Source organism: Pristiophorus japonicus, chromosome 5, assembly GCF_044704955.1.
Source record: "Pristiophorus japonicus isolate sPriJap1 chromosome 5, sPriJap1.hap1, whole genome shotgun sequence".
Lineage (NCBI taxonomy): Eukaryota > Metazoa > Chordata > Chondrichthyes > Pristiophoridae > Pristiophorus > Pristiophorus japonicus.
Window position 1 is genome coordinate 1451511 of NC_091981.1, and position 24335 is coordinate 1475845.

Consider the following 24335-nt stretch of genomic DNA (forward strand, 5'->3'; position numbering starts at 1 on the left):
CCACACACACACAGACCCACACACAGACCCACACACAGACCCACACACACTCACTCACACACACGCACAGACTCACACACACACACACAGACCCATACACACACAGACCCACACACAGACCCACACACACTCACTCACACACACGCACAGACTCACACACACACACAGACCCACACACACACAGACCCACACACACACAGACCCACACACAGACCCACACACACTCACTCACACACACGCACAGACTCACACACACACACACAGACCCACACAGAGACCCACACACAGACCCACACACACTCACTCACACACACGCACAGACTCACACACACACACAGACCCACACACACACAGACCCACACACACACAGACCCACACACAGACCCACACACAGCCGGGTGTCAGTGACACAAATCTGGCGGCAGCACGAGATAACAAAAGCTTCTGCCGTTGCTGGTCTCGCTGCAGTGTTGGTGGTGGAGGTTTTCAAACTGACTCTTCCTCATTTGTGGGATTGTGGAAATTCCCTGGGAGTGAGAGAATATTCCTGTCTGTCCACCACTTGCGAGGGCAGCGACTGAGCGTGGAGTGACCACTGGCTGTCCCTTGGTCAACTGGGCCTTCTTTACTTGTGAGCCCAGATAGTGCCTGTGGCCACGGAGACGCCTCATAGTCTCACTCGTGCCTGAGCCCGAGAGTGGAGTGGGGTGTGATTCGTGCCTGCCTGTAGATTCTGAGGCCAACTTTATATTAATCCCACGAGGACAGTGTCAGGGATGTTCGGGCCCACCCTATCCGAGTGTCTCCCGGGGCTGTCCCACGTCGCCCCGCCCGCCATTCGCCATGACACCACCGCGCTCTGTGTGACAGATTAAATCATCAGCAATGTCGAACCTGCCCGCTCACCAAGGCTTGAAAAACCCGCCACGAGAGCATTTAAAATGGCGCTGGTCATTCTGGTAAACAACGGCCAATATTCACCCATCCGGTATCGACCCGCTCTCCCGATGGAGGGAATCGTGGGACACCAGCAACAAGACGACCCAACACTCCGTCACTGCCCCACCAGCAGAGGTCCCCGGCCTCCATCGGAGACAGCGGGCAGCGAGCGCTCGGCCCAATCCGCACGGGGCACGGGCACTGCGCCCACCTGCTCCACACGGGGAAGGTGAGGAACGGTCCGAAGTGCAACTGTGGCCGAGTCCCAGACCCTGGAACACCTCACATCGACCGGCCCACTGAGATCTGTGGGTCCCAGACCCTGGAACACCTCACATCGACCGGCCCACTGAGATCTGTGGGTCCCAGACCCTGGAACACTTCACATCGATCGGCCCACTGAGATCTGTGGGTCCCAGACCCTGGAATACCTCACATCGACCGACCCACTGAGATCTGTGGGTCCCAGACCCTGGAACCCCTCACATCGACCCGCCCACTGAGATCTGTGGGTCCCAGACCCTGGAACCCCTCACATCGACCCGCCCACTGAGATCTGTGGGTCTCAGACCCTGGAACACCTCACATCGACCGGCCCACTTAGATCTGTGGGTCCCAGACCCTGGAACACCTCACATCGACCAGCCCACTGAGATCTGTGAGTCCCAGACCCTGGAACATCTCACATCGACCTGCCCACGGAGATCTGTGGGTCCCAGACCCTGGAACATCTCACATCGACCGGTCCACTGAGATCTGTGGGTCCCAGACCCTGGAACACCTCACATCTACCGGCCCACTGAGATCTGTGGGTCCCAGACCCTGGAACACCTCACATCAACCGGCCCACTCAGATCTGTGGGTCCCAGACCCTGGAACACCTCACATCGACCGGCCCACTGAGATCTGTGGGTCCCAGACCCTGGAACACCTCACATCGACCGGCCCACTGAGATCTGTAGGTCCCAGACCCTGGAACACCTCACATCGACCCGCCCACTGAGACCTTTGGTGGGAGCACCTTATTTCTCCACTCGGTGTCTCAGGAGGCCGTCGAATGGAGAGACAAACTACACATCCCGTCACACCAGACAATAACCTTTGGAGAGAGCTGCAAGTATTCGAGTGGCTCTGGTGATCAGCCTCCCATTGCGGGGTGCTCTGTAAAACCATTGCTGGTAGAAGGTTCGAAACACAGCGTTCGTGGAAAATGCATTTATTGATTTGATTGTGGTCTTTAAAGTAATGAGCAGATTAGAATCTTTCCCTGCGGCTATGCTTTGTGAGTTACAGGGACAGGAGTATCCGTCATGCAATGAACCTCGCTTACATTTCAGGAGGTACTTGTATTTCTTTCTGCAAAGTCTTGTAACCTTTGCAACCATTCCCTGCTCAGTCAGTGCGGCATTTTCTGCAAACGTTCAATAGGGAGCCGGACAGGTTTGGCCAAAATAACTGAACACAGAATGACACGGAGTTTGCAGCACAGAGACGGACCATTCAGCCCAGCCAGTCTATGCCAGTGGTTATATTCCACATCAGCCACAAGGCAGTCGGTCCCAAACACCAAGCTTTCCGAGGGGCTGTGTGACCATCTTCAGGGGTCGGTAGTAATTTCCCACAGATTATTTTTCTACATTGGCCTAATTAGATTTTGTGGCTGGTTGTTGGGCAGTGATGAAAAGGAAAGACAGACTTGCATTTCTATAGCGCCTTTCACGATCATCCCAAAGCACTTTACAGCCAGTGAAGTGCTTTTTTCAAGTGCAGTCACTGTTGTAAGGTAGGAACATCAGCAGCCAACTTGTGTACAGTAAGCTCCCACAAACAGCATTGTGACAATGGCCAGGAATTGGTTTTTATTATGTTGTTTGAGGGATAATTATTGGCCCAGGACATCGGGAAATAACTCCACTGCGAAATAGTGCCGTGGGATCTTATACGTCCACCTGAGAGAGCAGGTGGGACCTCGGTTTGGGATTGGGATTGGTGGGATCAGTGGGGGTAAGTTACTCCCGTCATGCTAACTGCCCCACTCTGCCCGGTTTCTGACAGGTGGGGGAAGTTAGAATTGGGTCCAGTAACCTGCTGAGTTTTTCCGGCACAGAAAGAGGCCATTTGGCCCGTCGAGCCCGTGCCGGCTCTCTGCAACAGCCCCTCAGCCAGTCCCCCTCCCCCGCCCTTTCCCCCTCCCCCGCCCTTTCCCCGGAGCCCTGCAATGTTTTTCCTTCAGGTACTTATCCAACTCCCTTTTGAAAGCCACGATTGAGTCTGCCTCCACCACCCTCTCAGGCAGCGCATTCCAGATCCTAACCACTCGCTCCGTAAAAACGTTTTTCCTCATGTCGCCTTTGGTTCTTCTGCCAATCGCCTTAAATCTGTGTCCTCTGGTTCTCCACCCTTCCACCAATGGGAACAGTTTCTCTCTATCTACTCTGTCCAGGCCCCTCATGATTTTGAACACCTCGATCAAATCTCCTCTTAACCTTCTCTGCTCCAAGGAGAACAACCCCAGCTTCTCCAGTTTATCCCCGTCACTGAAGTCCCTCATCCTTGGAACCATTCTCGCAAATCTTTTCTGCTCCCTCTCTAAGGCCAAGCAAGTGAGTTCTCAGGTGACTGAACAGTCCAATACGGGAACCACAGTCTCTGTCACAGGTAGGACAGACAGTGGTTGAGGGAAGGGGAGGGTGGGACTGGTTTGCCGCACGCTCCTTCCGCTGCCTGCGCTTGGTTTCTGCATGCTCTCGGCGATGAGACTCGAGGTGCTCAGCGCCCTCCCGGATGCACTTCCTCCACTTAGGGTGGTCTTTGGCCAGAGACTCCCAGGTGTCGGTGGGGATGTTGCACTTTATCAGGGAGGCTTTGAAGTATCCTTGAAACGTTTCCTCTGCCCACCTGGAGCTTGCCATGAGGGAGTTCCAAGTAGAGCGCTTGCTTTGGGAGTCTTGTGTCAGGTATGCGGACAATGTGACCTGCCCAGCGAAGCTGGTCGAGTGTGGTCAGTGCTTCAATGCTGGGAATGCTGGTCTGATCGAGGACACTGACGTTGGTGCGTCTGTCCTCCCAGGGGATTTGCTGGATCTTGCGCAGTTAGTGCTGGTGATATTTCTCCAGCGATTTGATGTGTCTGCTGTATATGGTCCTCGTTTCTGAGCCATATAGGAGGGCGGGTATCACTACAGCCCAATTTGAGGTCTTGGTCTTCGAATACTCTCTTCCTCGGGCCGAGAAGGACAAGGGCAGCAGGTACATGGGAAGACCACCACCTCCACGTTCCCCTCCCAGTCACACACCATCCTGACTTGGAAATATATCGGCCGTTCCTTCATCGTCACTGGGTCACAATCCTGGAACTCCCTCCCTAACAGCACTGTGGGAGCACCTTCACCACACGGACTGCAGCGGTTCAAGAAGGCGGCTCACCACCACCTTCTCAAGGGGCAATTAGGGATGGGCAATAAATGCCGGCCTTGCCAGCGATGCCCACATTCCAGGAAGGAATTGTTAAAAATCATCTTTACACAGCATATGTTGAGATCCAATCTTCCCGCTAACTTTGTTTTGGCCACACGGCGCATTTAACGGCGCATTCAAAATTCCACGCATGTGCGGTTTTTCCATTTAAAAGCTTGCGGGCTAGCTGCACGGGACCTCCAGATCACTGCACGGCTGCACAGCTTAAAGAGAACATTGCTCCAAACTGTTTTCAATTAATTCAATGTGGCAGAGCGCCAAACACAGAGCACAGATTCACAGACATAATCGATGTATTTATTGACACTTGCAGAACAAAAAGAAGCATCTAAATCAGAATATTATAACTATTGTGTTCCTAACACAGATGAGACTGCACACAGGGAGGTTACAGTAACAGTGACCTCAGTCTTTATTAAGACACTTCAAAGTGAGGAACAGGCCTTAGAGGCCGGCTTATATACAGTGCTCCCAAGGGATGCTGGGATCCCTTGGGACTTCAGGGGATGCGCTCCCTGGTGGTGGAACATGGGAGTGCATGCTTTACAGATACACAGCATCATTCCCCCCCGCCAAAGTCTAAGTGAAAACTATTTACAAGGTGAGGCGGTCGGGAGCCTTTCTTTCCCTGGTGGACCGCCTCGGTACAAATGTCTGTTCTGGTGTGTTGGCTGTGCCCTCGCTGGGCTGGCGTGTTGTTGGCCCTGCAGGGCTGCTGGGTGAGCCTGGCCTTGCTGGGCTGTTGGGCGTGATGGGTTCGATTTCCTGGTCCGGCGTGGTGTCGTTGATCCTTTGGGTGTGTGTTGTGGGCTCGAAAAAGGTGGTGTCTGCTGTGGGTTGTTCAGGGCAATCTGTGAACCGCAGCCTCGTTTGGTCCAGGTGCTTTCTGCAAATTTGTCCATTGTCTAGTTTGACTACAAACACCCTACTCCCTTCTTTAGCTATCACTGTTCCCGCGATCCACTTGGGACCATGTCCATAGTTTAGCACATACACAAGGTCATTCAGATCAATTTCCCGTGACACAGTGGCGCGACCATCGTTTACATTTTGTTACTGCCGCCTGCTCTCTACCTGACCATGCAGGTTGGGGTGAACCAGCGAGAGTCTGGTTTTAAGTGTCCTTTTCATGAGTAGCTCAGCCGGGGGCACCCATGTGAGCGAGTGGGGTCTCGTGCGGTAGCTGAGCAGTACTCGGGACAGGCGGGTTTGGAGTGAGCCTTCTGTGACTCATTTAAGGCTCTATTTGATGGTTTGTACTGCCCGCTCTGCCTGCCCATTGGAGGCTGGTTTAAATGGGGCCGAGGTGACATGTTTGATCCCATTGTGGATCATGAATTCTTTAAATTCGGCACTGGTGAAACATGGCCCGTTGTCACTGACCAGTATGTCAGGTAGGCCGTGGGTGGCAAACATGGCCCTCAGGCTTTCAATGGTGGCGGTGGCGGTGCTTCCCGACATTATTTCACATTCAATCCATTTTGAAAAAGCATCCACCACCACCAGGAACATTTTACCGAGAAACGGGCCCGCATAGTCGACATGGATCCTTGACCATGGTCTGGAGGGCCAGGACCACAAACTTAGTGGTGCCTCTCTGGGCGCGTTGCTCAACTGAGCACATACGCTGCATTACCGTACACAGGACTCTAAGTCAGAGTCGATACCGGGCCACCACACGTGGGATCTGGCTATCGCTTTCATCATTACTATACCCGGGTGTGTGCTGTGGAGATCCGAGATGAATGTCTCCCTGCCATTTTTGGGTAGCACTACGCGGTTACCCCACAACAGGCAATCTGCCTGAATGGACAGCTCGACCTTTCGCCGCTGGAACAGCTTGATTAGCTCTTGCATTTCAACGGGGATGCTGGCCCAGCTCCCATGCAGTACAGTTTTTTACTAGGGACAGCAAAGGATCTTGGCTGGTCCAAGTCCTAATCTGATGGGCCGTGACAGGTGATTTATCATTTTCAAATGCTTCCATGACCATCAACAAGTCTGCGGGCTGCGCCACCATCAGCAAGTTTGCAGGCTGCGCCATTTCCACTCCCGTGGTGGGCAATGGTAGCCGACTGAGAGCATCCGCACAGTTCTCGGTGCCTGGCCTGTGGCGGATGGTATAGTTATACGCTGATAGCGCGAGTGCCCACCTTTGTATGCGGGCTGAGGCATTGGTATTTATCCACTTGTTTTCAGCGAACAGGGATGTGAGGGGCTTGTGATCGGTTTCCAGCTCAAATTTGAGGCCAAACAGGTACTGATGCATTTTCTTCACCCTGAACACACACGCTAATGCCTCTATCTCAATCATGCTGTAGGCCCTCTCGGCCTTAGACAAGCTCCTGGAGGCATAGGCGACAGGTTGCAACTTCCCCGCAACGTTAACTTGTTGTAATACACACCCGACTTCGTACGACGATGCATCACATGCTAGCACAAGTCTTTTACACAGGTTATACAAAACAAGCAGCTTGTTGGAGCATAAAATGTTTCTGGCTTTCTCCAAAGCAATTACTTGGTTTTTTTCCCACACCCAGTTCTCACCTTTATGCAATAACACATGCAGGGGCTCTAAGAGGGTGCTTAACCCCATAGGAAGTTACCAAAATAGTTGAGGAGTTCAGGAACGACTGCATCTCCGTGACATTCTGTGGCCTGGGTGTGTCCCTGCAAAACAGATACACTGCTTTGGGTACTGTTGAGGGGGATGACTCATCAGGGGAGGGCAGCAGCAGCCAAGTTCATGGCACCGTGGCTGGCTCTGCTACACAGGAGGGCAGGAAAAAGAGTGGGAGAGCTATAGTGATAGGGGATTCAATGGTGAGGGGAATAGATAGGCGTTTCTGCGGCCGCAACCGAGACTCCAGGATGGTATGTTGCCTCCCTGGTGCAAGGGTCAAGGATGTCTCGGAGCGGGTGCAGGACATTCTAAAAAGGGAGGGAGAACAGCCTGTTGTCGTGGTGCACATTGGTACCAACGACATAGGTAAAAAAAGGGATGAGGTCCTACGAAACGAATTTAAGGAGCTAGGAGCTAAATTAAAAAGTAGGACCTCAAAAGTAGTAATCTCGGGATTGCTACCAGTGCCACGTGATAGTCAGAGTATGAATCGCAGGATAGCGCAGATGAATACGTGGCTTGAGCAGTGGTGCAGCAGGGAGGGATTCAAATTCCTGGGGCATTGGAACCGGTTCTGGGGGAGGTGGGACCAGTACAAACCGGACGGTCTGCACCTGGGCAGAATCAGAACCAATGTCCTAGGGGGAGTGTTTGCTAGTGCTGTTGGGGAGGATTTAAACTAATATGGCAGGGGGATGGGAACCAATGCAGGGAGACAGAGGGAAACAAAAAGGAGGCAAAAGCAAAAGACAGAAAGGAGATGAGGAAAAGTGGAGGGCAGAGAAACCCAAGGCAAAGAACAAAAAGGGCCACTGTACAGCAAAATTCTAAAAGGACAAAGGGTGTTGAAAAAACAAGCCTGAAGGCTTTATGTCTTAATGCAAGGAGTATCCGCAATAAAGTGGATGAATTAGCTGTGCAAATAGATGTTAACAAATATGATGTGATTGGGATTACAGAGACGTGGCTCCAGGATGATCAGGGCTGGGAACTCAACATCCAGGGGTATTCAACATTCAGGAAAGATAGAATAAAAGGAAAAGGAGGTGGGGTAGCATTGCTGGTTAAGGAGCAAATTAAGGCAATAGTTCGGAAGGACATTAGCTTGGATGATGTGGAATCTATATGGGTAGAGCTACAGAACACCAAAGGGCAAAAAACGTTAGTGGGAGTTGTGTACAGACCTCCAAACAGTAGTAGTGATGTTGGGGAGGGCATCAAACATGAAATTAGGGGTGCGTGCAATAAAGGTGCAGCAGTTATAATGGGTGACTTTAATATGCACATAGATTGGGTTAACCAAACTGGAAGCAATACGGTGGAGGAGGATTTCCTGGAGTGCATAAGGGATGGTTTTTTAGACCAATATGTCGAGGAACCAACTCGGGGGGAGGCCATCTTAGACTGGGTGTTGTGTAATGAGAGAGGATTAATTAGCAATCTCGTTGTGCGAGGCCCCTTGGGGAAGAGTGACCATAATATGGTGGAATTCTGCATTAGGATGGAGAATGAAACAGTTAATTCAGAGACCATGGTCCAGAACTTAAAGAAGGGTAACTTTGAAGGTATGAGGCGTGAATTGGCTAGGATAGATTGGCGAATGATACTGAAGGGGTTGACTGTGGATGGGCAATGGCAGACATTTAGAGACCGCATGGATGAACTACAACAATTGTACATTCCTGTCTGTCGTAAAAATAAAAAAGGGAAGGTGGCTCAACCGTGGCTATCAAGGGAAATCAGGGATAGCATTAAAGCCAAGGAAGTGGCATACAAATTGGCCAGAAATAGCAGCGAACCCAGGGACTGGGAGAAATTTAGAACTCAGCAGAGGAGGACAGAGGGTTTGATTAGGGCAGGGAAAATGGAGTACGAGAAGCAGCTTGCAGGGAACATTAAGACGGATTGCAAAAGTTTCTATAGATATGTAAAGAGAAAAAGGTTAGTAAAGACAAACGTAGGTCCCCTGCAGTCAGAATCAGGGGAAGTCATAACGGGGAACAAAGAAATGGCGGACCAATTGAACAAGTACTTTGGTTCGGTATTCACTAAGGAGGACACAAATAACCTTCCGGATATAAAAGGAGTCGGAGGGTCTAGTAAGGAGGAGGAACTGAGGGAAATCCTTATTAGTCAGGAAACTGTGTTGGGGAAATTGATGGAATTGAAGGCCGATAAATCCCCAGGGCCTGATGGACTGCATCCCAGAGTACTTAAGGAGGTGGCCTTGGAAATAGTGGATGCATTGACAGTCATTTTCCAACATTCCATTGACTCTGGATCAGTTCCTATGGAGTGGAGGGTAGCCAATGTAACCCCACTTTTTATAAAAGGAGGGAGAGAGATAACAGGGAATTATAGACCGGTCAGCCTGACATCGGTAGTGGGTAAAATGATGGAATCAATTATTAAGGATGTTATAGCAGTGCATTTGGAAAGAGGTAATATGATAGGTCCAAGTCAGCATGGATTTGTGAAAGGGAAATCATGCTTGACAAATCTTCTGGAATTTTTTGAGGATGTTTCCAGTAGAGTGGACAAGGGAGAACCAGTTGATGTGGTATATTTGGACTTTCAGAAGGCTTTCGACAAGGTCCCACACAAGGGATTGGGGGTAGTGTGCTGACATGGATTGAGAACTGGTTGTCAGACAGGAAGCAAAGAGTAGGAGTAAATGGGGACTTTTCAGAATGGCAGGCAGTGACTTGTGGGGTACCGCAAGGTTCTGTGCTGGGGCCCCAGCTGTTTACACTGTACATTAATGATTTAGACGAGGGGATTAAATGTAGTATCTCCAAATTTGCGGATGACACTAAGTTGGGTGGCAGTGTGAGCTGTGAGGAGGATGCTATGAGGCTGCAGAGTGACTTGGATAGGTTGGGTGAGTGGGCAAATGCATGGCAGATGAAGTATAATGTGGATAAATGTGAGGTTATCCACTTTGGTGGTAAAAACAGAGAGACAGACTATTATCTGAATGGTGACAGATTAGGAAAAGGGGAGGTGCAACGAGACCTGGGTGTCATGGTACATCAGTCATTGAAGGTTGGCATGCAGTTACAGCAGGCGGTTAAGAAAGCAAATGGCATGTTGGCCTTCATAGTGAGGGGATTTGAGTACAGGGGCAGGGAGGTGTTGCTACAATTGTACAGGGCCTTGGTGAGGCCACACCTGAAGTATTGTGTGCAGTTTTGGTCTCCTAACCTGAGGAAGGACATTCTTGCTATTGAGGGAGTGCAGCGAAGGTTCACCAGACTGATTCCCGGGATGGCGGGACTGACCTATCAAGAAAGACTGGATCAACTGGGCTTGTATTCACTGGAGTTCAGAAGAATGAGAGGGGACCTCATTGAAACGTTTAAAATTCTGACGGGGTTAGACAGGTTAGATGCAGGAAGAATGTTCCCAATGTTGAGGAAGTCCAGAACCAGGGGACACAGTCTAAGGATAAGGGGGAAGCCATTTAGGACCGAGATGAGGAGGAATTTCTTCACCCAGAGAGTGGTGAACCTGTGGAATTCTCTACCACAGAAAGTTGTTGAGGCCAATTCACTAAATATATTCAAAAAGGAGTTAGATGAAGTCCTTACTACTAGGGGAATCAAGGGGTATGGTGAGAAAGCAGGAATGTGGTACTGAAGTTGCATGTTCAGCCATGAACTCATTGAATGGCGGTGCAGGCTAGAAGGGCCGAATGGCCTACTCCTGCACCTATTTTCTATGTTTCTATGTTTCTATGTTTCTATGCTAGCCTCTGTCTTGGCGTCTGTGGGCCGAATGCCGTCCGCCGCGATCTTTCTCCCCAAAAACTCCACTTCTGTTGCCATGAAGACACCTTTCGACCTCTTCAGCCGCAGCCCTACACGATTCAGTCACTGGAGGACCTCCTCCAGGTTTTGAAGGTGTTTGATGGTGTCCCGACCCGTGACCAATATGTCGTCCTGAAAAACCACCGACTTGAGTAGGCTCTCCATGTTTGTCTGGAAGATCGCTGCAGCCGACCGAATTCCAAACGGGCATCTGTTGTAGACGAACAGTCCCTTGTGCGTGTTGATGCAGGTGACGCCCTTCGAAGACTCCAGCTCCTGCGTCATGTAGGCCGAAGTCAGGTCAAGCTTGTTGAACATCTTGCCTCCTGCCAGCGTCGCAAATAGGGTGTCTGCCTTAGGTAGCGGGTATTGGTCCTGTAGCGAGAAACGATTAATAGTTACTTTATAATTGCCGCAAATCCTGACCATGTCATCACTTTTGAGTACTGGAACAATCGGGCTGGCCCACTCGCTGAATTCCACTGGGGAGATGATGCCCTCACGTTGCAGCCTGTCCAGCTCGATTTCCACTCTCTCCCTCATCATGTGAGGTACCACTCGCGCCTTGTGGTGAATGGGTCGTGCCTCTGGGACCAAGTGGATCCGCACCTTCGCCCCGAAAAAGTTTCCAATGCCTGGCTCAAAAAGGGAAGGAAATTTGTTAAGAACCTGAGTACATGAGGCCTCATCAACATGTGATAGCGCTCGGATGTCATCCCAGTTCCAGCGGATTTTGCCCAGCCAGCTCCTTCCAAGCAGTGTGGGACCATCGCCCGGGACAATCCAGAGTGGCAGTTCGTGCACCATGCCCTCGTAGGTGACCTTGACCATGGCGCTGCCCAGGACAGTAATAAGTTCTTTGGTGTACGTCCTCAGTTTCGTGTGGATGGGGCTCAGGGCTGGTCTGAATGCCTTGTTGCAATACAGTCTCTCAAACATCTTTTTACTCATGATGGATTGGTTAGCGCCAATGTCCAGTTCCATGGCTACGGGTAAGCCATTCAATTTTACGTTTAGCATTATAGGTGGATATTTCATAGAAAATGTGTGCACCCCGTGTACTTCAGCATCTGTGTCCTCTCTATGAGGCTCAAAATTGCTTTGATCCACCATGGACTGATCTTCCTCTGCCACGTGGTGGTTAGCAGGTTTTGCAGAGCTTGCAGCTCGCTGGAGGTGCCCCATTGTTCCACAGCTCTTCCAAACATACCCTTTGAAGCGGCATGAACAGGCTGAATGGAAACCTCCACAATGCCAACAAGGTGTGAATTGCCTTGCATTCATCCTTTGTTGCGGACTTTGAGTCATCTGGATCACCTGAGGCCTGCTGGCAGTTGCAGACTCGTGGGTTCTGCCCTGTACATTTCTGCTCGCAAACACAGTTCCAGTTAATTTATGAACATTGCTAGCACTTGTGTGCTGAGAGATTTGTTTGGTGTTATCACTGGTGGACATAAACGCCTGTGCTATCACAATGGCCTTACTGAGGGTCGGTGTCTCTACAGTTAAAAGTTTTCGTAGGATGGTCTCGTGGCCAAAGCCCAGTACAAAAAAGTCTCTGAGCATTTGCTCCAGGTAGCCATCAAACTCACATTGTCCTGCAAGTCGCCTTAGCTCGGCAACGTAGCTCACCACTTCCTGACCTTCAGATCGCTGGCACGTGTAGAACCGATACCTCGCCATCAGCACGCTCTCCCTCGGGTTAAGATGTTCCTGAACCAGTGTACACAGCTCCTCATACGACTTATCTGTGGGTTTCACCGGAGCCAGAAGATTCTTCATGAGGCTGTAGGTCGGTGCCCCGCAGACCGTGAGGAGGACCGCTCTCCTTTTTGCAGCGCTTCCTTCTCCGTCCAGCTCATTGGCTACAAAGTACTGGTCTAACGGTTCAACATAGGCTTCCCAGTCCTCACCCTCCGAGAACTTCTCCAGGATGCCCACAGTTTGCTGCATCTTTGCGTTGGATTCGTATACTCGTCGCCAGTTATTGTGTTCCTAACACAGATGAGACTGCACACAGGGAGGTTAAAGTAACAGTGACCTCAGTCTTTAATAAGTCACTCCAGAGTGAGGAACAGGCCTTAGGGGCCGGCTTATATACAGTGCTCCCAAGGGATGCTGGGATCCCTTGGGACTTCAGGGGATGAGCTCCCTGGTGGCGGAACATGGGAGTGCATGCTTTACAGATACACAACAATAACAATCAATAATACTGGAATAGTACACTAATCAACCCTAAATCTCCCTAATGCCGTCCCTGCCTGTTAATCTTTCCGTTACACAATGCAGTAAAACCATTCTCTCTCTCTCCAGCTCAAGCCTCAGTTGGTGACAGCCTCCTGCCAACTTACAATTGAAGACCACTTCAAACCTGCAAAATCTTCACCTTTCTAAACAGGACTGGCTTTTGCTCTGAGAATTAACAAGTGTCATTATCTCGATTGTCAACAGGGAGCAAACTCAGGGAGAAAACAGTCGGACCGATTTGCTCAAATGCCTCTTTTGCCTCGTGATATTCGGCACAATGGCTACTTTAAGACTTACCACCAATTGGAATGATCGCGTGTCAGCTGACTACGCTCGAGTAAGCTGCATTGGTCAGCTCAGCGTCACCAGAGATAACCATCAAACACTCGATTGGACTGGATCATTTTGAACATTAAGATCAAACACACAATGTGAACCAAAGGTTTTTAAGCCTTAACTAAGAACGCACTGACTGACCTTAAAAAAATATACATGGAGAAAGGAAAGACATAGTTTCGAAATATGTCTTTTAAGTAAATTCAGTGACAATCACCAAACTTGGAGGCGGGGAAAGGGAATTTTACTTTGTTCCATAAATGATGTGCGATGTAACGCTCAGGAAATCTAAATAAAATACAAAGGGATATGTTTTCATAGCGGACAATCAGTGTGGGGTCAGAGATCAGAGACAGTCGGCCTCACACTCACTGATTGGCTGCTCACACAACCTCCACCCAATCTCTGCCATCAGCCAGGACGAACTATTTGTAACGGGCTCTGGGCCATCTTGCATCTGGGTCTGGGAGCTTGCCAGAGAGAGGCTTGGGGCTGGGTGTGGAAACATGAGGAAAGTTACCTGTTCCTAGCTTGTAGTGCGGAGAGAAATTGCTACAACCTTTGTGATGGCGCATTGAAGCAAAAGATTATGGTTGGCAAAATAAATGTGGGGGCAGTGTTAGGGAATGGAAGTTCTTACTTAGAAATTTATTCCAAATGAATGTCAGCTGTGACTCTCTGAGTCAGAAGTTTTGTGAGTTCAAGTCCCCCTCCAGAGTCTTGAGCCCCATAGGCTGACACTCCAGTACAGTACTGAGAGAGCGCCGCACTGTCGGAGGGGCAGTACCGAGGTAGTGCCGCACTGTCGGAGGGGCAGTACTGAGAGAGTGCCGCACTGTCGGAGGGGCAGTACTGAGAGAGTGCCGCACTGTCGGAGGGGCAGTACTGAGAGAGCGCCGCACTGTCGGAGGGGCAGTACTGAGAGAGTGCCGCACTGTCGGAGGGGCAGTACTGAGAGAGCGCCACACTGTCGGAGGGGCAGTACTGAGAGAGCGCCGCACTGTCGGAGGGGCAGTACTGAGGGAGCGCTGCACTGTCGGAGGGGCAGTACTGAGAGAGCTCCACACTGTCGGAGGGGCAGTACTGAGAGAGGGCCGCACTGTCGGAGGGGCAGTACTGAGGGAGCGCCGCACTGTCAGAGGGGCAGTACTGAGGGAGAGCCGCACTGTCGGAGGGGCAGTACTGAGGGAGCGCTGCACTGTCGGAGGGGCAGTACTGAGGGAGTGCCGCACTGTCGGAGGGGCAGTACTGAGGGAGCACCGCACTGTCGGAGGGGCAGTGCTGAGGGAGAGCCGCACTGTTGGAGGGGCAGCACTGAGAGTGGGCCGCACTGTCGGAGGGGCAGTGCTGAAAGAGGGCCGCACTGTCGGAGGGGCAGTGCTGAGGGAGCGCCGCACTGTCGGAGGGGCAATACTGAGGGAGCGCCGCACTGTCAGAGGGGCAGTACTGAGGGAGAGCCGCACTGTCGGAGGGGCAGTACTGAGGGAGTGCCGCACTGTCGGAGGGGCAGTACTGAGGGAGTGCCGCACTGTCGGAGGGGCAGTACTGAGGGAGCGCTGCACTGTCGGAGGGGCAGTGCTGAGGGAGAGCCGCACTGTCGGAGGGGCAGCACTGAGGGAGCGCTGCACTTTCGAAGGGCCAGTACCGAGGGAGTGCCGCACTGTCGGAGGGGCAGTACTGAACTTTATCTATCCAATCTGCAGAAATCTCGATTATATTTGTCAAGTATGAAATGCCTTTAACAAATTGACACTGGCTGCTTTCTTTTAACCCATGCATTTTTAAATGATCTCTAATTTTATCTCAAATTATCTATTCTGCAGAGCTTGTCCGCTGTAAAATTAGTTGTGGATTTGTGGAAATGTCGGAAACCAGCGCAAGAGTTACATTGATTACTTTCCAATCCTGCGGCACAATTTACATCTAGAACGGGGCTGAAGACTTGGAGTCAGATCCTGTGCGGTCTCCTCCTGACCTCTTTCAACAGCGAGCCGCTTAATGGGGAAGGGGACCAGGGGAGGGGGATCGGGGGGGAGGGGGGGCGACCGGGGGAGGGGGATCGGGGAGGGGGGTCGACTGGGGGAGGGGGACTTGGGGGGGAGTGGGACCGGGGGAGGGAGACTGGGGGGGGAGGGGGGGTGACCGGGGGAGGGAGGGGGGGTGACCGGGGGAGGGGGACTGGGGGAGGGGGATCAGTGGGAGGGAACCGGGGGAGGGGAACCAGGATGGGAGCACGACCGTTGGAGGGGGACCGGGGGAAGTGGGACCGGGGGGAGGGGGACCGGGGTGGGGGCACGACCGAGGGAGGGGGACTGGGGAGGGGGGGAAGCAGGCTGCAGAGACACTGGCACTGGTATTTTTCCGAGCGATGAAGGTTACAATGAGCGCCCCCTGAATGCTTTGCCTTCAGTTTTGGGGAGTTGAAGTTGTCACGGCCTGACCTTGGACCTCTTCTTGCCCAGAGGAACCCAGTATTCTGCCCGTCAAGTCCTGGCACCTCTGTGTCACATAGAAACATAGAAAATAGATGCAGGAGTAGGCCATTCGGCCCTTCTAGCCTGCACCGCCATTCAATGAGTTCATGGCTGAACATGAAACTTCAGTACCCCATTCCTGCTTTCTCGCCATACCCCTTGATCCCCCGAGTAGTAAGGACTTCATCTAACTCCTTTTTAAATATATTTAGTGAATTGGCCTCAACAACTTTCTGTGGGAGAGAATTCCACAGGTTCACCACTCTCTGGGTGAAGAAGTTTCTCCTCATCTCGGTCCTAAATGGCTTACCCCTTATCCTCAGACTGTGACCCCTGGTTCTGGACTTCCCCAACATTGGGAACATTCTTCCTGCATCGAACCTGTCTAAACTCATCAGAATTTTAAACATTTCTATGAGGTCCCCTCTTATTCTTCTGAACTCCAGTGAATACAAGCCCAGTTGATCCAGTCTTTCTTGATAGGTCAGTCCCGCCATCCCGGGAATCAGTCTGGTGAATCTTCGCTGCACTCCCTCAATAGCAAGAATGTCCTTCCTCAAGTTAGGAGACCAAAACTGTACACAATACTCCAGGTGTGGCCTCACCAAGGCCCTGTACAACTGTAGCAATACCTCCCTGCCCCTGCACTCAAATCCCCTCGCTATGAAAGCCAACATGCCATTTGCTTTCTTAACCGCCTAATGTCCAAGCAAGGTATGATAGAATAAAAGGAAAAGAAGGTGGGGTAGCATTGCTGGTTAAGGAGCAAATTAAGGCAATAGTTTGGAAGGACATTAGCTTGGATGATGTGGAATAGAAACATAGAAACATAGAAAATAGGTGCAGGAGTAGGCCATTCGGCCCTTCTAGCCTGCACCGCCATTCAATGAGTTCATGGCTGAACATGCAACTTCAGTACCCCATTCCTGCTTTCTCACCATACCCCTTGATACCCCTAGTAGTAAGGACTTCATCTAACTCCTTTTTGAATATATTTAGTGAATTGGCCTCAACAACTTTCTGTGGTAGAGAATTCCACAGGTTCACCACTCTCTGGGTGAAGAAATTCCTCCTCATCTCGGTCCTAAATGGCTTCCCCCTTATCCTTAGACTGTGTCCCCTGGTTCTGGACTTCCCCAACATTGGGAACATTCTTCCTGCATCTAACCTGTCTAACCCCGTCAGAATTTTAAACGTTTCAATGAGGTCCCCTCTCATTCTTCTGAACTCCAGTGAATACAAGCCCAGTTGATCCAGTCTTTCTTGATAGGTCAGTCCCGCCATCCCGGGAATCAGTCTGGTGAACCTTCGCTGCACTCCCTCAATAGCAAGAATGTCCTTCCTCAGGTTAGGAGACCAAAACTGTACACAATACTCCAGGTGTGGCCTCACCAAGGCCCTGTACAATTGTAGCAACACCTCCCTGCCCCTGTACTCAAATCCCCTCGCTATGAAGGCCAACATGCCATTTGCTTTCTTAACCGCCTGCTGTACCTGCATGCCAACCTTCAATGACTGATGTACCATGACACCCAGGTCTCTTTGCACCTGCCCTTTTCCTAATCTGTCACCATTCAGATAATAGTCTGTCTCTCTGTTTTTACCACCAAAGTGGATAACCTCACATTTATCCACATTATACTTCATCTGCCATGCATTTGCCCACTCACCTAACCTATCCAAGTCGCTCTGCAGCCTCATAGAATCCTCCTTGCAGCTCACACTGCCACCCAACTTAGTGTCATCCGCAAATTTGGAGATACTACATTTAATCCCCTCGTCTAAATCATTAATGTACAGTGTAAACAGCTGGGGCCCCAGCACAGAACCTTGCGGTACCCCACTAGTCACTGCCTGCCTTTCTGAAAAGTCCCCATTTACTCCTACTCTTTGCTTCCTGTCTGACAACCAGTTCTCAATCCATGTCAGCACACTACCCCCAATCCCATGTGCTTTAACTTTGCACATTAATCTCTTGTGTGGGACCTTGTCGAAAGCCTTCTGAAAATCCAAATATACCACATCAACTGGTTCTCCCTTGTCCACTCTACTGGAAACATCCTCAAAAAATTCCAGAAGATTTGTCAAGCATGATTTCCCTTTCACAAATCCATGCTGACTTGGACCTATCATATTACCTCTTTCCAAATGCACTGCGATGACATCCTTAATAATTGATTCCATCATTTTACCCACTACCGATGTCAGGCTGACCAGTCTGTAATTCCCTGTTTTCTCTCTCCCTCCTTTTATAAAAAGTGGGGTTACATTGGCTACCCTCCACTCCATAGGAACTGATCCAGAGTCAATGGAATGTTGGAAAATGACTGTCAATGCATCCACTATTTCCAAGGCCACCTCCTTAAGTACTCTGGGATGCAGTCCATCAGGCCCTGGGGATTTATCGGCCTTCAATCCCATCAATTTCCCCAACACAATTTCCCGACTAATAAGGATTTCCCTCAGTTCCTCCTCCTTACTAGACCCTTTTATACCGGAAGGTTGTTTGTGTCCTCCTCAGTGAATACCGAACCAAAGTACTTGTTCAATTGGTCCGCCATTTCTTTGTTCCCCGTTATGACTTCCCCTGATTCTGACTGCAGGGGACCTACGTTTGTCTTTACTAACCTTTTTCTCTTTACATATCTATAGAAACTTTTGCAATCCGTCTTAATGTTCCCTGCAAGCTTCTTCTCGTACTCCATTTTCCCTGCCCTAATCAAACCCTTTGTCCTCCTCTGCTGAGTTCTAAATTTCTCCCAGTCCCCGGGTTCTCTGCTATTTCTGGCCAATTTGTATGCCACTTCCTTGCCTTTAATGCTATCCCTGATTTCCCTTGATAGCCACGGTTGAGCCACCTTCCCTTTTTTATTTTTACGACAGACAGGAATGTACAATTGTTGTAGTTCATCCATGCGGTCTCTAAATGTCTGCCATTGCCCATCCACAGTCAACCCCTTCAGTATCATTCGCCAATCTATCCTAGCCAATTCACGCCTCATACCTTCAAAGTTACCCTTCTTTAAGTTCTGGACCATGGTCTCTGAATTAACTGTTTCATTCTCCATCCTAATGCAGAATTCCACCATATTATGGTCACTCTTCCCCAAGGGGCCTCGCACAACGAGATTGCTAATTAATCCTCTCTCATTACACAACACCCAGTCTAAGATGGCCTCCCCCCTAGTTGGTTCCTCGACATATTGGTCTAAAAAACCATCCCTTATGCACTCCAGGAAATTCTCCTCTACCGTATTGCTTCCAGTTTGGTTAACCCAATCTATGTGCATTTTAAAGTCACCCATTATAACTGCTGCACCTTTATTGCACGCACCCCTAATTTCATGTTTGATGCCCTCCCCAACATCACTACTACTGTTTGGAGGTCTGTACACAACTCCCACTAACGTTTTTTGTCCTTTGGTATTCTGCAGCTCTACCCATATAGATTCCACATCATCCAAGCTAATGTCCTTCCGAACTATTGCCTTAATTTGCTCCTTAACCAGCAATGCTACCCCACCTCCTTTTCCTTTTATTCTATCTTTCCTGAATGTTGAATACCCCTGGATGTTGAGTTCCCAGCCCTGATCATCCTGGAGCCACGTCTCCGTAATCCCAATCACATCATATTTGTTAACATCTATTTGCACAGTTAATTCATCCACTTTATTGCGGATACTCCTTGCATTAAGACACAAAGCTTTCAGGCTTGTTCTTTTAACACCCTTTGTCCTTTTAGAATTTTGCTGTACAGTGGCCCTTTTTGTTCTTTGCCTTGGGTTTCTCTGCCCTCCACTTTTCCTCATCTCCTTTCTGTCTTTTGCTTTTGCCTCCTTTTTGTTTCCCTCTGTCTCCCTGCATTGGTTCCCATCCCCCTGCCATATCAGTTTAAATCCTCCCCAACAGCACTAGCAAACACTCCCCCTAGGACATTGGTTCCGGTCCTGCCCAGGTGCAGACCGTCCGGTTTGTACTGGTCCCACCTCCCCCAGAACCGGTTCCAATGCCCCAGGAATTTGAATCCCTCCCTGTTGCACCACTGTTAAGCCATGTATTCATCTGCGCTATCCTGCGATTCATACTCTGACTATCACGTGGCACTGGTAGCAATCCCGAGATTACTACTTTTGAGGTCCTACTTTTTCATTTAGCTCCTAGCTCCTTAAATTCGTTTCGTAGGACCTCATCCCTTTTTTTACCTATGTCGTTGGTACCAATGTGCACCACGACAACTGGCTGTTCTCCCTCCCTTTTTAGAATGTCCTGCACCCGCTCCGAGACATCCTTGACCCTTGCACCAGGGAGGCAACATACCATCCTGGAGTCTCGGTTGCGGCCGCAGAAACGCCTATCTATTCCCCTCACCATTGAATCCCCAATCACTATTGCTCTCCCACTCTTTTTCCTGCCCTCCTGTGCAGCAGAGCCAGCCACGGTGCCATGAACTTGGCTGCTGCTGCCCTCCCCTGATGAGTCATCCCCCTCAACAGTACCCAAAGCTGTGTATCTGTTTTGCAGGGGGATGACCACAGGGGACTCCTGCACTACCTTCCTTGCACTGCTCTTCCTGTTGGTCTTCCATTCCCTATCTGGCTGTGGACCCTTTCCCTGTGGTACGACCAACTCGCTGCACGTGATACTCACGTCATTCTCAGCATCGTGGATGCTCCAGAGTGAATCCACCCTCAGCTCCAACTCCGCAACGCGGTCTGTCAGGAGCTGGAGGCGGATACACTTCCCGCACACGTAATCGTCAAGAACACCGGAAGTGTCCCTGAGTTCCCACATGGTACAGGAGGAGCATAACACCCAACCGAGCTCTCCTGCCATGACTTAACCCTTATATACACTTAAATTGGCAACAACAATCTATATGGGTAGAGCTGCAGAACACCAAAGGGCAAAAAACGTTAGTGGGAGTTGTGTACAGACCTCCAAACAGTAGTAGTGATGTTGGGGAGGGCATCAAACATGAAATTAGGGGTGCGTGCAATAAAGGTGCAGCAGCTATAATGGGTGACTTTAATATGCACATAGATTGGGTTAACCAAACTGGAAGCAATACGGTGGAGGAGGATTTCCTGGAGTGCATAAGGGATGGTTTTTTAGACCAATATGTCGAGGAACCAACTAGGGGGGAGGCCATCTTAGACTGGGTGTTGTGTAATGAGAGAGGATTAATTAGCAATCTCGTTGTGCGAGGCCCCTTGGGGAAGAGTGACCATAATATGGTGGAATTCTGCATTAGGATGGAGAATGAAACAGTTAATTCAGAGACCATGGTCCAGAACTTAAAGAAGGGTAACTTTGAAGGTATGAGGCGTGAATTGGCTAGGATAGATTGGCGAATGATACTGAAGGGGTTGACTGTGGATGGGCAATGGCAGACATTTAGAGACCGCATGGATGAACTACAACAATTGTACATTCCTGTCTGTCGTAAAAATAAAAAAGGGAAGGTGGCTCAACCGTGGCTATCAAGGGAAATCAGGGATAGCATTAAAGTCAAGGAAGTGGCATACAAATTGGCCAGAAATAGCAGCGAACCCGGGGACTGGGAGAAATTTAGAACTCAGCAGAGGAGGACAAAGGGTTTGATTAGGGCAGGGAAAATGGAGTACGAGAAGAAGCTTGCAGGGAACATTAAGACGGATTGCAAAAGTTTCTATAGATATGTAAAGAGAAAAAGGTTAGTAAAGATAAACATAGGTCCCCTGCAGTCAGAATCAGGGGAAGTCATAACGGGGAACAAAGAAATGGCGGACCAATTGAACAAGTACTTTGGTTCGGTATTCACTGAGGAGGACACAAATAACCGTCCGGATATAAAAAGGGTCGGAGGGTCTAGTAAGGAGGAGGAACTGAGGGAAATCCTTATTAGTCAGGAAACTGTGTTGGGGAAATTGATGGGATTGAAGGCCGATAAATCCCCAGGGCCTGATGGACTGCATCCCAGAGTACTTAAGGAGGTGGCCTTGGAAATAGTGGATGCATTGACAGTCATTTTCCAACATTCCATTGACTCTGGATTAGTTCCTATGGAGTGGAGGGTAGCCAATGTAACCCCACTTTTTAAAAAAGGAGGGAGAGAGAAAACAGGGAATTATAGACCGGTCAGCCTGACATCGGTAGTGGGTAAAATGATGGAATCAATTATTAAGGATGTCATCGCAGTGCATTTGGAAAGAGGTAATATGATAGGTCCAAGTCAGCATGGATTTGTGAAAGGGAAATCATGCTTGACAAATCTTCTGGAATTTTATGAGGATGTTTCCAGTAGAGTGGACAAGGGAGAACCAGTTGATGTGGTATATTTGGACTTTCAGAAGGCTTTCGACAAGGTCCCACACAAGAGATTAATGTGCAAAGTTAAAGCACATGGGATTGGGGGTAGTGTGCTGACATGGATTGAGAACTGGTTGTCAGACAGGAAGCAAAGAGTAGGAGTAACTGGGGACTTTTCAGAATGGCAGGCAGTGACTAGTGGGGTACCGCAAGGTTCTGTGCTGGGGCTCCAACTGTTTACACTTTACATTAATGATTTAGACGAGGGGATTAAATGTAGTATCTCCAAATTTGCGGATGACACTAAGTTGGGTGGCAGTGTGAGCTGCGAGGAGGATGTTATGAGGCTGCAGAGCGACTTGGATAGGTTAGGTGAGTGGGCAAATGCATGGCAGATGAAGTATAATGTGGATAAATGTGAGGTTATCCACTTTGGTGGTAAAAACAGAGAGACAGACTATTATGTGAATGGTGACAGATTAGGAAAAGGGGAGGTGCAAAGCGACCTGGGTGTCATGGTACATCAGTCATTGAAGGTTGGCATGCAGGTACAGCAGGCGGTTAAGAAAGCAAATGGCATGTTGGCCTTCATAGCGAGGGGATTTGAGTACAGGGGCAGGGAGGTGTTGCTACAATTGTACAGGGCCTTGGTGAGGCCACACCTGGAGTATTGTGTACAGTTTTGGTCTCCTAACCTGAGGAAGGACATTCTTGCTATTGAGGGAGTGCAGCGAAGGTTCACCAGACTGATTCCCGGGATGGCGGGACTGACCTATCAAGAAAGACTGGATCAACTGGGCTTGTATTCACTGGAGTTCAGAAGAATGAGAGGGGACCTCATAGAAACGTTTAAAATTCTGACGGGGTTAGACATGTTCGATGCAGGAAGAATGTTCCCAATGTTGGGGAAGTCCAGAACCAGGGGACACAGTCTAAGGATAAGGGGGAAGCCATTTAGGACCGAGATGAGGAGGAATTTCTTCACCCAGAGAGTGGTGAACCTGTGGAATTCTCTACCACAGAAAGTTGTTGAGGCCAATTCACTAAATATATTCAAAAAGGAGTTTGATGAAGTCCTTACTACTAGGGGAATCAAGGGGTATGGTGAGAAAGCAGGAATGGGGTACTGAAGTTGCATGTTCAGCCATGAACTCATTGAATGGCGGTGCAGGCTAGAAGGGCCGAATGGCCTACTCCTGCACCTATTTTCTATGTTTCTATGTTTCTATGTCCTTCCTAACTATTGCATTAATCTCCTCCTTAACCAGCAATGCTACCCCACCTCCTTTTCCTTTTATTCTATCCTTCCTGAATGTTGAAAACCCCTGGATGTTGAGTTCCCAGCCCTGATCATCCTGGAGCCATGTCTCTGTAATCCCAATCACATCATATCTGTTAACATCTATTTGCACAGTTAATTCATCCACCTTATTACGGATGCTCCTTGCATTAAGACACAAAGCCTTCAGGCTTGTTTTTTTAACACCCTTTGTCCTCACGATGTAAGTGGGCAATTTCTGAAGCATTTCGCGGAATCTGCTGATGACGGTCATCTTTCCGGTAGATGCAGTCTCCCTGCAGTGAGACAGACAGACTGATTGACTTGCTCAGGTCCATGTATATACTGGAACGGGAGACGGGAAGATGTTTTCCTGTTTGAGTAGTGTCATGTATTCAACTATCATTGTAACCATGTATAAGCTGACCTAAGTTGTACACGGTGAGAACAGTGGCCACTAGGTGGTGAACTTGTGGGAGACACTCCTAACCTGGACTTTCAGGTTTAAAAGGGGAAGCTCCACCCACCTTCATCACTTGAGGTCTTGGTAATAAAGGTAACTGGTCACAGAGTGATCTTCTCTCAAGTATGGGCCTCGTGTGCATCTATACTGTATAGTAAGGACATATCATTGGCGACGAGAAACTGGGATTTCAACCACGCGAGCATGGCCACTAGCAGCACAGAAGAGAGGTACTGTGTTGGTGATGATAACAGCAAAGTTTTGTCACTAAGGAATGGTTGGGACAGGATTCGGCCGACAAACGCAGGGCTCATCTCCTGACGGTTTGTGGATCCAGGACGTACTCCCTGATGAAGGACCTTCTAGCGCCAGAGAAGCCGGTGGACAAGACGTTCGAAGA